Consider the following 18,712-nt stretch of genomic DNA (forward strand, 5'->3'; position numbering starts at 1 on the left):
TGGGTACATTTAATGGTGTTTCCAGGTCTGTTCAATGTTATTCCCAGCTAAGTTAGTCGAGGCGTGGTTGAATACCTCCTCTCGTTTGTTGTAAACAGGTTTTGGTGGGATGTATTTTGGATTTGTCCTTTAAAAAACACTGTCCTTGACTTTTGTTTGGTTTTTATGTGTGGACCGTGTTCTACAACTGACGGTGGAACCAGATCACGTGTGTGATGCAGACAGAAAAACGTTGTATTTTGTTGTAGTAGTATTCTGTGATTGTTGATTCTTCTGAGCTCTTTGCATTGCTTATCGCCAACGCGGCGTACCGTGGGTGGAGCATTGGGGTTCCCATGCAGCTACCCAAGGGTACTGATGCTAAACCCAATTATCTAAACAAAGTAAACAGTGTTTACTGTGTGAAAACTGTGCCCTTTTCAAGTAGGCGCAAGGAAGGAGAAAGGCTTTCATTTCTCCTTCCTTGTCCTACTTTGCATGAGTGCTGCATTGTACAGCACGCATGCAAAGTAGGAAAGGATTTGAAGTCAGTCTCAGCATAGTATTTTGTACTGGAAGGGTACCCTTCCAGTACAAAACCTTTGCTAGACTCCCGGAGACACCCTTGCACCCTGTTGCAAAGGCGTCTCTGTGGAGCACGGCAGCTGATTTCAGCACTGGCGCTAGGGAGAGGGTAGGAGAGTGCTGTATTTTAGTAAATTTGGAGCTCTCCTCCTCTCTCCTTTTCACACAGCACAACATTTACAGCTGCTGCACTGCGTGAAATAGTAGTAAATTGGCGCTGGATTTGATTGACCACTTCATTACTTAGGACCTTATTTAGAATTTGGCGGATGGGTTACTGCGTCACAGCGGTGACGGATATCCCAGCTGCCGAAATATATATCCCATTATATCCTATGGGATTTATATTTTGGCGGGCGGGATATCCGTCACCGCTGTGAAGGAGTAACCCGTCGTCAAGATCAAAATCAGGCGCTGAGTGATTCTGGTAGCGGTACCAATCATGATGTCATAAGGGACTTTCATCTGAACACCGCCCCTTTACTCTGGGCACGTGTGAGGGTCTTCTGCACCTCTACAGGTGTGACCAACAGCAGGCAAGGCTCGCGCATTTATCGCAATATAGAGAGTGGCGCACGCATTCACATTGCTTTGAGTGTAGTCCACAGCTACCACTCCAGGTCTTGATCTGTAACTCATACAACAGACAAGTAAGTGCTTGATGAAAGGGACAGGAGAGGCAGTGGTGACAGAAGTGTCACATTCATGTACTAATAACAATACTAACTTAGGAGCCAATCAGTAACTCCAATTATTGCCCCTAACCCTCTTTGTACATCCTCACCTGCAACTAGGGTTCCTCAGTGAGATGTAGGTGAGTAACCAGTAATATCAAGTAATGCTGTAACAGCTTATTTCGTACCCAACGTAGGCATATTTCTCTGAATATCTTTCTGAATATTCTCTGATATTTCTCTAATTACCCACTGCATGTGGGTGGCATAAACATATCTTGTACATTTACTAACTTGGTGGTGTTGTATCTACTTCCAAACACTGCGCTCTTATTGTGAATTTCCAGACATTAAAGAATAAAAATGTAAATGAAGAAGAAAGTAAAGGGAAAAAAATTGCGGCCCTTTCTTCTAGACCTCAAAAGTGCTTGTGAATTCGCCCTTATTGAAAATCTCTTCAAAAGGCGGAACACATCATTGGCCTGTAAGGAGACTCCCACAAGACCATTCACTACTGGGAATTTGTGTTGCATAAACCACACATAGAAAACATTGAATATTTGAAAATTGAGAGAGCTGAACAACTTTAAGGTGAAAATATGAGGCACTTTAGCCATGAACTCAGGTTTCCAGGTAATATTGCTGCACTGCATCTTCAGGGTGTAACAGTCCTTCACTGTGCGCAAGACAAGTGGTATAGTATGCATTAAACGCAGTGAGCACAGACGCACCGCCATACGCTGCCCATGGGGAGCAGTGGCAGCAAGTGTCACTACATGGTACCTCATGGCTGTCTATAGTAGACCATGGCTGCACATGGAGGACTAGAGTTTCCGATGAAGGCGTGACTACGCGTGTGGATTGTGGCTGCAATCAAGGGATCGAAGCTGCAGCACAAGTGATCATGGAGGGACATGGCAGGCCGACTTTGAAGCTGAGGGAACAGGTTTGAGTCTGGCGGGAAGCTCAAACATCCTGTTATTCTGGGCAAATCACTTAATCTCCCATGCCTAAAAAAATGAATGTGTCTGTCTGTAATGCAACTGGTGCTCATTTCAAGTACTCTGATAACTTTGGGTCGAGTTTGCGCTATATAAAACTTAAAAAAACAGACCTTGGCGACACATAGGGCACTGTTACATGCAAATGTAGATATGTCTAGGTAGGATTTACCAAATAATTTTGTGGAAGCCCTTTGAGGAACTAATACTATAGCAATACTCTTTTACGCACTCTTACACACCAGGGCCAGACTGGCCATAGCGGGCACCCGGCATTTTCCCAGTGGACCGGAAGGATGGGGGCCAGTTTTGGACCCGTGGAGGACGGTTTTGTTACAGGGGGACGGTTTTGCAGCAGTGCTACAATATCGGCCCCCTATAACAAAAGCGGCAGAGGGAGTGGTGCTTCCCACTTGCACCCCCACCCATACACCCCACCCAGCTCCTCCAGCCGGTCGAGCTGATTGTCAGGGCTGGTTTCTGTTCCCAGTCCGGCCGTGTTACACATCTTTGTGACTTGGAAACCAAACGTCTAAAATAGGAGTAAAATGGGAATATTCATATACAATTAGTAAAAAAAAAAGGACTGTGCTCTATATTTGGCACTTTTGCCAATAGGGAGTTGGCCATTTTGTTATCGACTCTCAAAGGCACGTTAGAGTACTTAAAAGAGAACTCCTTAAATACTGCTTCCAATACTCATAAATGCTTTGTGGATCGGCCTCATTGTGAGTAATATATTGTAATGTAGAATGTTGAGAGTCAGTTAGTTGTAAGGAGCAACTGAAGTCTTGGATCATGGCTGCCATGGCCACCAAAGCATCCTCTTTTCTATCCCAAAGACCACCGCAGGTCTATGTGAGCCTCTGTCTTCCCTTTCGTCGACATTGGATTTGCACTCTGTTGTCAAAAAACAGAGGAACAGCACATCATGTGCCTGGCATCATGCGATCCCAATTCCAGGTTCCAATTCCCAGCTCTTGATGTGTTCTGGACACAAAAATTGGAACTAAGTGTTCTGGTCTACAAAGGAGCTACTTGACTTGTCTCAATTGCTTACTTTGTTCTGATACGCCCCCCCCCCCTCCTCACTTCGAGGGACTGGGCACCACAGCCAAGAGGCTCAGCTCACATGGCTGCCAGGTATGCGAGTATTGTATTGTATTGTATTACAACATTTATATATCGCTTACTACCACTTTGTGAGGCACTGAAGCACTTGCCTACATGAACAGCATGCTCCTTCTATGGGGGATCCGTCGGTTCTTCCCGGAGAATGACTTAAAAACGTTGGTACAATCGCTGGTTCTCTCAAGACAGTATTATTGCAATTCTCTTCTGACGGGCCTACCCAAATCCCACCTCTCTCCTCTCAAATCCATCCTCCATTCAGCAGCTCGCTTCATTTCAGGGTCTAAACGAAGCGACCACATCACTCCTATCCTGTCCTCTCTTCGATGGCTTCCGATTGAGGCAAGATCTATTTACAAAACTGCCTGCATCACACACAAAGCCTTGCACACGTCCTCCCCTCGTTACCTGGCAAATAAATTGAAACTGTCCGGAGGCTCTCGACCCTCTCGGAATGCGGAAAAGCTTCTGCTTGAGCCCCCCGTCTTCAAAAGGGAAAGATCAATGGCGCAATCCTTCTCAGGCAATGCGGTGAGAATATGGAACTCACTTCCCCCATTGCTCCGTGCCACCTCCTCGTCCCGGATTTTCAAAGCTGAACTCAAAACTCTTCTCTTCCAAAGACACTTTCAGAACTAATACTTTCATACTCCGGCCCCTCTTGGAAGTTCGCTCTTCATTGTAAATTTGTATTTTTTCCTGTGCATTCCTCACCCCTGCGTGCTGTGTTGGATTTTGTGTTTGTGCACCCTTTATTCTCAGGCCCCTCTTGGAAGTTCGCTCTTCGTTGTAAATTTGTATTTTCCTGCACATTCCTCACCCCTGTGTGCTGTGTTGGACTTTGTGTTTGTGTACCCTTCATTTTTAGTCTGTGTAATGTTATATTCTGTACCACTTTTCCCTTGTAACGTAACTAGCTCTCTTGTACAGCGCTCTGGCACCTTTGAGTAATGTCCGCGCTTTATAAAAATGCACTAAATAAATAAAATTAAATAAAATAAACTATGTAGGGTGTGTAGTTGGACGGGTGTTGTCTTTGTTTTTGATCCTATGTAGGAAGTGTTTCCATGTCATGCGTGAAGATGAAGACATGCGAGAGACATGTGCACAGTTTAGTGCAAATGCATGGATTTCCAGCAGGAAATCAAAGAGTTTCACTGGCCCTAAGATGAAGTCAGACAACTAAGTTATCTCTAAAGAAAGCCCAGCGTGGTTGGCCACAGCTTGTCAATTGACAGGATTTTTTCAATTCTACTTTGCTTGCTTTTCAATCGGATTACCTACTGCCTCGTTAGTCTTGGGCTAGTGCATTTTTTGCAGCTCTTTGTCTTGTTGGTGTTTGATGGGGCATGCCTCCTTGCAGCCCTGAATAGTACCATGGCTCCCAACCAGCTTCCTTTGAAATGCCTCCCTCCTTCTATTTCAAAGGCCTCTGACGCTTGGGAGTCAGGCAGGGGAAGGGCCCAGGGCTGCGACTCCCCTCCCAGACAACAATAACAGCAGCCCTCTGGCTCCCTCGGCACACGCTGACCTTCACCAGGAAGCAGACTGCTGCAGGAATGTCCAAGGATGTTAGATCCTGCGTTGTGATTACTTTTTTCCAGATACAAAGTCACAAAAGACTTATCATTACAGCAGCGGGTGGCAGAAGGGGTCCTTTTTTGGCCTCTTAAAACTCACCCTTGGAAAGCAAACTAAATATCGTCAGTACAGTTATAAGGGCTTCATTCAGGGTTTTATGTACACAAGCAAATTAAGGTAATAAGAGATGCCACCTTAAAGCTAATGAGATTAGTTTAGTTGGGAAGATTACAGCATGGCATGTGGGTCAACATGCGAAACGAGTGCTACGTGTGCTACAACACAAAGTCACGTGGCGAAACTGAAACGTTACATCCGGTTTCCAGTGTTCCTTCCAAAGATATGCTCTTTCCGAAAGCGTTGACTAGCTTCCTGCACATGTAACCACTTGTCTGATGCAATTTCATGGACGTAATTTGGGTGTCGCCAGGGGTCATGGTTGCGACCCCCTGGTTTGCCCCTTGCGACCCCTGGCACTGCCTTTGTGACCCCTGGCCTCAGAGGTGTCAAAATGAGAGCCTGGAACACAGCAGCAGCTCTTTTTTATTGACCTCCTTTGGGGTTCCACTCTCCTTGTTTTCTGTCAATTTGTTATTACACTAATAATGAATCATAGTACGTTATTCACTAGTAGTGTAAAAATATGGATTTTTATTAATATTTATGAGCTGGAATATAACCTTGCCTGGCAGATGAGGTAAGTAAACAAAAATGGTTTAAAATGCAGGTTGTGTGTGTGCTTGCGGGTGAGAAGAGAGTGTGTTTATGTGAGAGAGTGTGAATGAGTGTGTATTTGTAAGTATGTGTGTGTGAGTGAAAATGAAGGTCAAAGGGCATGTGATGTCACTTCCTGAATTGACGTTCATATGCAATTTAATAATAAAGCCTTGTGATTAACCCCTGGCAGGTCTGGCATTCGGACAAGGCCTCACTCATGTCAATTGTGTAGCTGCAAACTAGTGAAGCTCGGTCCATTGCTATAGGAACACACAGGGATTTAGCAAACTTTATTATTCATAGTGGAGTTAAAAAAAGACAAGTGGAGTTCCTAGAGCTGTCCCATTCATTTTTAGGTCGAGCCTGAGCAGTGCATATGCTGCTTTGTGAGGCATTGCGCGGCGCTGGGTAGTTACTGGGAAGACGTCACGGAATGCCTGAACCAAGTGACAGATCGCAACATCGATTTTGAGATGGGGGCCTGCCTGTTGCTTTGGTTCCCCCACACCCGCCGCACGAAGGTTACTAGCAAGTTCTGTGACTTAGGGTTGATCATGGCCAAGAGGGAGCTAACCATGCATTGGAAGTCAAGGGTGGGGCCTAGCTTTCTGAGGTGGAGGACGGCGTTCGCGAAATGGGCAAGCGCGGAGTGCACACTTCGCCTGCAATTAGCACATAGGAGGAACGACGAAAAGGCGTTAGCGACGGCCCGTGCATGGGAGTCACTAGTGGTTGAACTTCAGGGGCTGATGTCAGAAAACATAGGAGAGGGGGGCATACCTGACCGACATGAGGATGCGATAAGCGGGAGTAGGAGGGGGGTCACTGTGGTAGGTGGACACATTCAACGCGGCTGAATCCAGGGGAACGCCCAAGCTGACAGAGACAGGATTGAATACCCCTATATGCATCATAGTAATAGGGAGGGTCACATCAGTGGGAGGATAGGATGACGGGGGCACACTGACATGGGTTGCGGGAGGGAGTGGGGGGGGGCCCCAGCGGGAAGGTTAACTTCTCCAATGCATAACTGGTTGCAATGTCGTATGTAATATTCTCTGGTGAGTTGCTGGTGCTTTTGTGGGAATTGGATTGGTATGTTGGTAAGAAAACAATAAAAAAATGTTTAAACAAAAAAAAAAAATGCTGCTTTGCGAGGCATGCTGTATTCAGGTATGGACTTGAAGCTCTTCCCGCTCTCCACCCCTATTTTTCATTGGCATGTGTCATTGTCCTTTGTAAATTTTGGCATCTGATTCGTTCATAGGCTTTCTAGTCCCGCCTTAGTACCGCCTTGTCTACACTGGTAACCTCCCATGAGGACTGACCCTTTTACGTGTGTAGTTGCAAGTATGTTTTCTTTACAGTCTGTCAGCACTATCCTCTTTAATGATTTTCTCCTACAGCGCAACACAGGTTGTGTGTTGGTCTGCTTACCAGAATCTTACAATATTGAAAAAAATAGACTTAGGCGAGCCGCATGAAGAAAAGAACGTTTTTCAATATTGTAAGCTTTTAGTCAGCAGCGTGCCACTGGTGGCGTGCTGCGCTGCTTACCAAAATCTTACTATATTAAAAAACATAGACTTCGGCGAGCCGCGCATTTCTTTTCTTCCTCACGGCTCGCCAAAGTTTTTTTTGTCTTCAAAATTGTAAGCGATTAGTAGGCAGTACAACACAGGTGGCATGCTTAGGTTTTTGCCAATATCTTACAATATTGAAAAATAGACTTCGGCGAGCCACACCTTTCTTTTAATTGGCGCGGCTCACTGCAGCTTACTCCTTCGCCTCCCCATTTGCTCCCTCTCTTCCACTACAACAGGAAGCAATGCAATAGGTCTCGCATTTGTGAGAGTTTAACCTATTGGCATTGTAAATGACAACGCCTTTTATTTATCTGTTTTAAAAACAAAAACATAGATAAAATGCCTTGTCATTTACAATGGCAGTACCTTAAACTCTTGCAAATGCAAGACCTATTGCATAGCAAATGCTTGTTCCTTTTATATTGTTGGTGTTTTCAAGTGGTAGAGATGCCTGGAAAGAAAGGCAGCGGGCACAACAGAATGCATCCCATCACATCCCATATTGACCATCTGTAACAGGTGGCATTGATTGTGGGTCTTCCAACTGGGATGAAATTCTGCATCCCAGAGTTCTGTGTGCCACAAAAAAACATGCTTCATTTGGAAAAAGGAGGCAATCACATACCTGGACGTATTGGTAACATAGCATAATATTTTTAATTACAGGCATTGTTTTTACATTGACAAACCTTTTACCAAGAAAGAAGATTGAGCTTATTGACTTCATGCTCACAACTCTAATTCTGTGGGCAGTTGTCAGTTTTCAGTAGTGGTTTGCCACAACAAGGAAAGACTTTGGGGCATATTTACAAGGAAGTGGTGGAGCGTGGTGTTAGCCTCCTTGGCTTAACGCCGCAATCCGCCACTTCAGAAACGCAGGGCTGCACTGTATATACAAGAATACGGTGCAGCCTTCTGTTTCCCTCTGCTCTGGCGCTATATAAAGCTGCCTAGCGCCAAGGCAGGCTTCCTTGCACCATAGTGCAAGGGTGACTGTGTTGAGGGGAAGGATTGTTTATGTGCAGGAAGGTGTTGCTTCCTGCACATAAACAATCTGAAATGGTGCTTTGTATCTTCTGTGTGTGCTGCTCACATAGAAGTTGAAAAATGTAATTTTTTTAAATGATTGTTTATGTGCAGAAGTTACATCTTCCTGCACATAAACAATCAATGGTGTTTTGCTATTTCTAAATGTGCTGCACAACGCAGCAAACATGGAAACAGCAAAAACGAGGAGAAATTAAACATTTCTCCTTGTTGTGCCAGGCAGGGGAGGTTCATTCATTAGGGTGGAGGAGCATCATCCCTCTGCTTTCTCGCAGTGCGAGAAACAGAAACATAAAATGGTAAAACTACCATTTTATGTTTCTGCTTCTTGCACTACGAGAGAGCAGAAGGGTTTGGTTGGGGCAGGCAGGTCTGCTGGAGGGCAGGGGAAGAGTGGCTAGCTCAATGCTGCGGGTCCTGACTGTTTGGCAGGTCCTCTGGGGCAGACCAAACAAGTCATGTGCACTCTCCCTTTTCTCCATGTTGGCTGCATTTAGGCTACATGGAGAAAATGGCAATCTAAAGGCACCTGGCTGGGTGCCGTCCCCACCAATCACAACACTGCCATTGCAGCATTGTGATTGGTTTAGGGAAGGTGAGGGAAACTGCCTGCATCCTGTTACACGGGACCTGGCCAGGAGCTGAGACAGCGCGGGACCCGGGAAGGTAAGATTATTATTATTATTTTTTTATTAAATTCCCCCGTGCGAACCTCCGTGGGCCCCCCCTCCGCTGCTCCCTCACCTGCAAGTCATGTCGGACGCGACTGGTGCCAGGGTAAGACCAGATTTTCCCTGGTCTTAATTTTGGCACTGCCCCATATTTACGCCATGGGGCTGTGTCAAAATAAATGGGTGTTGTGGTGGAACGCCCACAACAACACCCATTGCCCACCACTTTCATGCTAAGTGTAGGGTGCTTAACGCTGCCTTTTGAAAAAGGCGATGCTCCTAACGCCACCACAACATCAAGAAAAGTGACGTTGTGGTGGGGATAGGGGCTTGTAAATATGCCCCTTTGTTTTACTGAGTCACACTTATGTACAAGAGCATTATATCCGTCTGTCACCTAACACCCTGCATAACAACCAATACGGCTGCCCGTGGGACCCTGAAACACGGTGATTTTAGACAAGCTATCTTGTAGATCTTTAGTCTTCAAGGAGAAGAGGTTTGGTTTCCTTGTGCACTCCTGTCTCACAGTAACTGCAAGGGACTGAAATCAGTATCCAACGGAAGAGGGCCGTTAAGTGGGGCAAAAAGACCTCTGTGCCTAAGGACTTTCCATATCCCTGATGCCCACCTTTACTGAAAATGGTTGCTGATGGTGCCTCGGTGACTGTTTTCCTATACCAACAATTTGGGCCAATGACGTCATTGTTATTGTCAAAGTACCTGGCTACTGAATGCATTTTAAGCTCAGATACATTAAAAAACACAACCAAGAGAGCCCAATATTGCCTTTGAGACCAGCACCTTCTTCCCATGACAGATAAAGTGAAGTTTTTGTCAGGCGCTGCAAGGGGAGGGGTGCCTAGACATAGTACAGACTAGACCAGGAGGAGACAATAAGGGATAGGCAAGGAGATTGTTCAGACTTTTAAATTATGATCCCCTGTCCTTTGATGTGTCTGTATGTTGGTAATCCTCCCAAATACGTTGATCCCTCTTTAGCGAGGTGCATGGCCACTACTGAAGGGAGCGGTTAGATTCCTTTGAAAACTCCTGTCTCAGTCTACATCTCGAGGCCAATGGGATTCTGTTGTGAAAACAACCCATGCTTTGCTTTTCACAACTTTATCTTCCCCTCTGGCCACAAACCCACAAGAAAGTGAGCGACAGAAGCATTTGTGCCGCAATCCCACCATTAGCAATGCCTTCCTCAACTTCAACCTCATTCTCAGCCCTTTTCCCTCTTAAAAATGATAGTTGAGACGCGTTACATCCCGCAACCCTACCAACAAAGTATCAGAAGCACAGGGCCCTCTGTGCACAAATAATCTGCGTGTGTTAAACATAAATGATTATGTAGAAAAAGAACTCCAGAAAATGTATACTCCAGAGGGATTTCCTAAAAAATTGTGCAAATTTCCAGAGGTTTTTTGTTTCTGGCAAAAATTATGCTTTCTTGTATAACTTGTCTAACACTTAATTTTTTTAATGAATCAGAATAAGGGTGAATTATCTTATTTTCTATTTTTCACTGGTTTCAAACAATAAGGTAGAGCCATACATTGTCCGCTTGTTTTGCTTACTCTGTACAAACATGGTTGCATGTTGGAAGCTTCTATGGACATCACTAAAAAGAAAGAGTCGGGCTACAGTTACGCAAGTTTGCCTTCGAAATTCGCAAAGACTTTCCTCTGGGGAATGAAAGGCCCTCACCCACAATTTGTGGCCTGCTTCATCATCGGGCTTTCCCACCTGGACCGCAGAGGGTGTCCGCACGGTCTCGACCACATGATGTGGGAGAAAATAATTTTTTATGTTGTTAAAGGCAGTGTTGGGGGCTAGAGAAAAGAAGAAACTTAAAACAGTTTGGAGCCGTCCACTGTGGTCACTCTATGCTAGGATGCCTTGCCTGGATTAAAATGTAGTGAAGGTATTAACTGACATGGGTTATACTGACCCGACTGCCTTTAGTGCACCAGCATGTTTTGGCTGGATTTGTCTTGCTGTATTGTCGGTGGCCTTCATCAGGATGTGAAGTCTCCGGCTTAGTGTGAGACATTTTTGAAAATGAAATACTACAACACATAAAGTGTATGTAGAGACAATACTGCAAACACATACAATACAAAACAGCATACAAGATAGCGTATTTGTTATGTGCTATATCTATTGGAAATCTATAGGAAATTTTCTTTGGATCAGAGAACAAATGGCTTTTCAACAAATATGCACTTTTCTTTCCCAGCAAAACAAATTTATTGATGCAAACAAAAACCGTGTTTTATAACACAGTACACAGTGAAGTATAGCACACAACGCATTGAGACTTGTGTTATTCAAGCATCCGGTGCGGGTATCACATGCTTACCCGAATGTTGAGAACATTTTTCTCAACACAGGACTTCAGGGGAGTGCTTCCTGTAGTCACACACTGAACAGTGAGAACCTTACCACAGTTAGGTTGTGATGTTCATGACGCAGGGTACTAGATTAGCAATCACAATAAAAACCCCTTTCAGAAAAACTTTATTCATTATTAAAGGGGAAATGTAGTCTCTTTTAAGGCGGATGGTGCCCCCCCCCAGTCAATGGGAATGGTAAGGCACTTCTTTAATTTGTCAGTAGTTGGTACCCAAAAATAACAGCCTCCTGTTTGTGCCCTGTAATCCCTTCGCCAGTGGCTCAAAGGGACGGCTGGCGTCCTTTTAGTTTCCATGTCTGCATCCATTTTCTGGATACGTCCCCTCCATGCAACATGTGATGCCTGACATTGGGGCATACTTGCTTACTGAGTGAGCCCTTGGTCCCAAGGATCGGCCATGTTGGACTGGGAATGAATTTACTCAAACCATTTTGTTCAGGCGGAATTGTAGCCCCATTTATTCTCTCTAGTGCTTGTTATATAGCCTGTGGGACCGAAAGCACGGGTCATGAGTACCTCTCCCCAATTGTCGTGTACATAACTGAGATTCAATGGCCTGTGGTACAACAGCTAAAGAATGATGATGGATTAAACTCAGATCAGTTGACTGGGGGTGAGTGTTTGATTTGCTCAAGCGCTCCGTCCATCATCCCCTTTGGTATCGCTTTGTTCGCCCTAAGTTGGCAGGGTATGCCCCGACGTGGGTCCCTTGCTCACTTTGCCACTGGATTCAAGATAGCCTGGCTGATGAGGGTTATGAACCCGAAACCGGTCCCAGGATGCTTGTTTCCGGTCCAGGGAAGACATGGCTTGGCAGTTCGGGCTGGACTGTTCCCATGAGGCACAGGGTCAGACTGATTTGCATATGGCCATGTCTGAACTGGGGTGGTGGAGTGAGCTAAAGAATGATGATGGATTAAACCCAGATCAGTTGACTGGGGGTGAGTGTTTGATTTGCTCAAGCGCTCCGTCCATCATCCCCATTGGTATCGCTTTGTTCGCCCTAAGTTGGCAGGGTATGCCCAGACGTGGGTCCCTTACTCACTTTGCCACTGGATTCAAGATAGCCTGGCTGATGAGGGTTATGAACCCGAAACCGGTCCCAGGATGCTTGTTTCCGGTCCAGGGAAGACATGGCTTGGCAGTTCGGGCTGGACTGTTCCCATGAGGCACAGGGTCAGACTGATTTGCATATGGCCATGTCTGAACTGGGGTGGTGGAGTGAGCTAAAGAATGATGATGGATTAAACCCAGATCAGTTGACTGGGGGTGAGTGTTTGATTTGCTCAAGCGCTCCGTCCATCATCCCCTTTGGTATCGCTTTGTTCGCCCTAAGTTGGCAGGGTATGCCCAGACGTGGGTCCCTTACTCACTTTGCCACTGGATTCAAGATAGCCTGGCTGATGAGGGTTATGAACCCGAAACTGGTCCCAGGATGCTTGTTTCAGGTCCAGGGAAGACATGGCTTGGCAGTTCGGGCTGGACTGTTCCCATGAGGCACAGGGTCAGACTGATTTGCATATGGCCATGTCTGAACTGGGGTGGTGGAGTGAGCTAAAGAATGATGATGGATTAAACCCAGATCAGTTGACTGGGGGTGAGTGTTTGATTTGCTCAAGCGCTCCGTCCATCATCCCCTTTAGTATCGCTTTGTTCGCCCTAAGTTGGCAGGGTATGCCCAGACGTGGGTCCCTTGCTCACTTTGCCACTGGATTCAAGATAGCCTGGCTGATGAAGGTTATGAACCCGACACCGGTCCCAGGATGCTTGTTTCCGGTCCAGGGAAGACATGGCTTGGCAGTTCGGGCTGGACTGTTCCCATGAGGCACAGGGTCAGACTGATTTGCATGTGGCCATGTCTGAACTGGGGTGGTGGAGTGAGCTAAAGAATGATGATGGATTAAACCCAGATCAGTTGACTGGGGGTGAGTGTTTGATTTGCTCAAGCGCTCCGTCCATCATCCCCTTTGGTATCGCTTTTTTCCTGTAGGGGCATTCATTAACTTCCCTCTCTTTCTTGAACTACATGAAATGACTGATCTTGTGCATGCGATTCTTCTGTTTTCCACATCTATTAGGGACAGAGGACCATATCCTATTTAATAGCTCAATTTCACATATTTTTAGCAATCTTGGCAGAAAAACAGGCTTCAGCTATGGTGATGACAAGGCAACGTCCATATTGTCAGGAGAATCTAACATCTCACAAGCACTCATATACGTAGACAGAACTCAAGAAAAACCAGATCAAAATAATGTTACATGGAGCTATCCTGACTGAAAATCTGCTGCGCCAAGAGGTCTGTAGTTGCCAAGGAGCCACGCATTGAGCCACGAGAATGACCTACCACCTTTCCTTGATTGACTGATTGCTGAAACCTTCCAGAAATAGTAATTGGAGGACTGAGCACCAGCAGTCCTATACCTGCTGAAATAGGGATGGATAGACAGTGTGTCCGTTACACGCAGGGCATGGTAGCCGGTACGAAGGCTTTTAAACATAATTCTCTTGGACACAGGAAGCTGCTATAAATTTACCATGGACTCCAACAAAACGGACTCCTTGGCATTCGCAATCACTAACCTGGACTTCACCGCAGCAGCTTCCATGGACTTCAACACAGCAGCTTCCATGGACTTCACCGCAGCAGCTTCCAGGGACTCCAAAGTAGCTGCTTCCATGGACTTAGACAAAACCACATCAATGGACCCAATCTCTTTATTGAGCTCCATTAAGACCGCTTTCACAGATTCAAAAACGTTATAGTTCTGCCGCACAGCTGCTTTCAATGACCCCACCACAACTATTTCCATAGACTCTATGACAACTGTTTCCTGAGACTCTAGCGCAACTGCGATCTAGGATGTTAAGCACAAACAGATGCTAGGGCTAATACACTACAATACTTTCTGGGACTCAACTATTTCCAAGGAACTCAGCACAAAGCTTCCTGGGACCTCAACACATCCAATTCCAGATACTCCAATATAAGCACAAATCTTTCCTTGGACTCCATCATGGCTGCTTCCTTGACATACTACACAACAGCTTCTTTGGACTCCAATATAATTTCCCTCGAGTTCCTAATAAGTGCTTACTTGGACTATAACACACAAGATCTTTCATGAAATTCAACACAAACATACAACATACATGATGACGTGCATTCTTATTATAATGCTGGATATTGGATTATGGGGGCGGACGGGAAGGCTAATGTAACTCCAATGTGTTTTTTTAGGTCTCGCCTAGCGAACGCAGCGCATGCGCTGCATCGCCTTGGCGAGACTATTGTCGGTTTTGTGCGCAAAGGGAGACAAACCATGTGCGCGCACGGACAGGCGTGCATGGCGTCTCCTCTCTGCCTCACACACCGCGCGCTGCAACTATACAAGGCAGACACACGCTTGTTAAAAATGAAAGAGAATGCTTAGCAATGAAAGCTGGGGTCTGACATGAGGGCTAGCAAAGACTGCAATTACATTTCAAGGAGCTTTGGTTGGAGTGCAGTGTTAAAAGTCTCTCAGCCAGGGGAGGACACATGATAAATGAATAGGTATTTGCATTTCCGTTAATATGTTGGCTCGCTATCAACTCAGTATTTGTGCTGGCTGTCACAGCTTAGATTCTCCTTGTCAAAATACTTATTGCTGCTGGCAGGGGGAACATGGCCGCATTACTCCTTAATTCCTCGAGTCAATTTCCTAACTGCTCTGCTGCCATGCGAGAGCGGCGCGCGCGTTGCGACATACGTGATCTATGGATCCTGCGCCATAATGCTGTACTTTTGAAAATGAAATGTGCTGCTTCCAGAGGTGGGGCCATATAGCAAGCAGGCCTGCTTTCCAGCGTTGCCTGCGCCAATGATGCTCTCCTCAGGGGCGGGAAAAGGCCACACCCTGCAGGGCCTCGAACCCAGTGAAAGAGTTCAAAGGTTGGTTAAGAACCGTGTTGTAAGTCACTGATGCTGGCACTTGAGAAGGTGTGTGGGGATGATGAGCAAATGTGCAAGGGTAGGAATCCATCTTCCTTTCCCAACCATTTATTTTTACGATTTATTTTTTAAATCAGCGTCCAGGACCACTCACAAGCATATGACGTGCTGGTGCGAAAACTTCTCTGAATATAATTTTGTTCATAAACTGTTGACTCCAAGCTTATAACGAGACAGATGTTTGGCTTTGTGTAACTCACTTTATACAAACTATCTGTGGTTGCCATTCTCTGAGAAAGCTCTACCCAAATTCGTAGGTGCTGAAAATTAGCATAGAATTATGCATTTGGTAAACCTATAAATTCAGGCGTACTTTCGAAAACGATACCTTTTATAATCATACTTTCCACCTTTTATAATCATACATTCCACACAGGTATATTTACAGAGTAGGTTTTTGCACAGCTGTGCCTTTTAACCGCTTAAATTGTACAGCCATACATTATACTGAAATGTTGTGAAGAATCAGATGTTGCACAACTATTTGTATCTCTGTGATACACACTGTACACCTAAATGTTGGGCAGCCATGTGTTGTACATCTGTGCATTCTATACTCAAATGTTGCGCACCCATATGGTGTGTCCTATAGACTGGGCAGCAATACATTCTACAGTCATATTTTGTACATCCATGCAGTATCCCAAGATTATACAGCCATGCATTGTAGATGTACATTGAGCACCTACATGGTGTACACATCTATTATACAGCTATATCCGGTACATTAACATGTTCTACAGCCATACGTTCAGTCATACATTGCAGAGCAAAGCATTTTATAACTGTAGCAGGGAGCCTAAAAGGTTTCATACCTCTGCTCTCTGCCTCTAGGCACTAGGTGTGCTGGTGGCGGTGGGTGGCAAGGCATCAGGTATTTAAATATTTGGGGAGTGGAGGGAATGCAAAGGGTGGTAGGGCTGGATAGCAGAACACAAGGTATGTATAACATGATGTTGTGGGGGTTACAAAGGTAAGGTGTTATTGAGCCGGACTTTTCTACCCCTGCGATGCTCAGCCGAACAGGTGAAGAGGGTGTGGGGAGCCATACATAACCGGTTCATGGTTTGCAGTGAATAAAGGGGATGATTTTCACCTCCGGCTTCGGAGCAGCTCCTTCGACATCTTTAACTTCACTCTTGTTTTCTATGTTTCTATGTCGCCCAGAACTCCCCAATGAAAACACAAACAGGTTTTTCTCTGGTACCCTGCTATAATTCTAAGTCCTGTAACATGATATTTGTAAAAGACAGCACTGCCACCAGGGCTGCCACCTGGCCAGTGTCTTGCTATGTCCATATCCGTAAAAAAAAGGGGAAAATCTTTTTTTTTTCTCATTTGAAATATAAACTGTTTAGAAAAGTATCTGACAGCTACCTAAATAATGTAAAATTGAGTATTACAGTAAACAGAGGTGTAATTGTACTATTGCAAATGAATACTTATAACTTTTTGCAAATTCTTTTCACCTACCAGTTCTTGGCCACAGGAAAACTTATAAAAATGGTAGTTATCCCCTCCGAGATATGTGTCAAATCTAGCTGCTGCTTCTTCTGCCTCATAGCACGCAAATTTGTCCATTTGGGAGCTTGAAATTTATATTCCCATACCTAGTACACCAGTATATTTTTCACTCATGCATTGTACAGCTACACATTGTCCCGCCATGAATCATACAGACATATATTGGATGCCAAAGTATGGTACACCACAGTAGTGTGCAGCATAAGTAGCAGAGGCGCAACTAGAGGCAAATTTCGGGGGGGCTAGGAAAAAAATTCGGGGGGGGGCTGATTATTCAAGCAAAAGGCAGAGTGGAGCTGCAGGGGCTCTAAGCAGGGGTGAAAAACATCAAAGCCTCATTAACAAGTCAAAGGTCTTTTAAAGACCTGTGAAGTACTCGGGTGCGGCTGTGTGTGTGCCCGGGAAGCTGTCTCATCCCTGGCTGCCACACATGACGGGGGGGCTGAAGACTTTTGAGTCCAATGGGCGTTGCGCGCCTGATAAGTAGACCCTCACATTCAAATGTGCATTCATACAGAGACGTTTCCTCATCCCTCATGTTGTATATTGATACATTGTAAAGACATTTATTGTCTAATGATAGGCCACGCTTTGTACTTTAACCAGTGGTCAAAGTGGGTGGGATCGGAGGTACTTGACAAGGGTGCGCTCTTCCTGCGGCCAGAGAAAGCTCACCTCCCACTCCCGGGCATCCTCGCTGCTGCGCGGGTCTCCTCTGGCCTGGCACAATTCCACGACAGGCTGAGCGCGCACCTAATTTGGGTGCCTTTCCTGGGGAAAGCCAGAGGGGTGTGCGCCGCTCCGGGCGGAGGCTCACACGAGCCGCCCCTTCGCTGCGCCGCAGCTGTAGCCTGTAGGAGGGATTGGAAAAGAGAGATGCTGGGGCTCTTCGTATGGCTATTGCAAGGAAATAAAGTAAATATCAGACGTTAGCTTTTGTGTGTGTAATATAATGCATTAGAAGCTATATTAAACAGATCAGTTTGGAAGGTGATAGTGATAAAGCCAGGACTGATGGTAGCGTCAGGCCCCCAAGACTTGCAAGCTTGCCACTTTCACATAACCCCACTACACATTTGCATTAACAGTCATTCCAGAATACATACACACAGTATTTCAACAAACATTTGCAATGCAATAGGTCTCGCTTTTCTGAGAGTTTAAGCTATTAGCATTGTAAATGACAATGCCTTTTATTTATGTTTTAAAAACCAAAACATAAATAAACGGCATTGTAATTTACAATGCCAATAGCTCAAACTCGCCAAAATGCGAGACCTATTGCATTGCAAATGCTTGTCTGTGAGATGGGATGGGTTCCCAACCGGTTGGTATTATTGCTGTATGTTGTAAAACTAATAAAGAAATGGTAAAAAACCCATACATTAATTATGGAACCTACTTTTATCTGAGCCTGGGCAGTGTTCAGGGAGTTCCGCTACGTGGAACTCTGCGAAGTGACCGAAAAACTCTGCCACGCTACGTACAGTTTCGCAAGCAGAGGACTGTGCTTGATCATGCCTGTCTGTGTTGATTTTCAGAGCCGGGTGTTTGTACTGCGCTGGAAAATCAACACAAACGGCACCATGTGTAGCACAAGAGCGCGCTGCTTCTTTTCTGCCACTCTAGTAGATTTTCTACTCAAGCGGCAACTTTCTCAACGTGAACTGAAGGTTTCTCAACACAAGTGATTGCGACCACCCGCAACCATCTGCATTGAGAAATCCGACTGCCTGCGTTGAGAAATCTCACCGGGAAGTGGACTTTTCTCGCTTGAGCTCACAAACTTGACTATGGGA

At 45.4% G+C, this 18,712-nt stretch overlaps 1 protein-coding gene across 1 annotated transcript in view; it reads left to right on the forward strand.

Annotated features, from left to right (window-relative positions):
* Positions 1-18,712, forward strand: part of ACVRL1 (activin A receptor like type 1) — a 129,242-nt gene that overhangs the window by 62,500 nt on the left and 48,030 nt on the right. The gene's annotated exons all lie outside the window — the stretch shown is intronic.

Source organism: Triturus cristatus, chromosome 4_2, assembly GCF_964204655.1.
Source record: "Triturus cristatus chromosome 4_2, aTriCri1.1, whole genome shotgun sequence".
Lineage (NCBI taxonomy): Eukaryota > Metazoa > Chordata > Amphibia > Caudata > Salamandridae > Triturus > Triturus cristatus.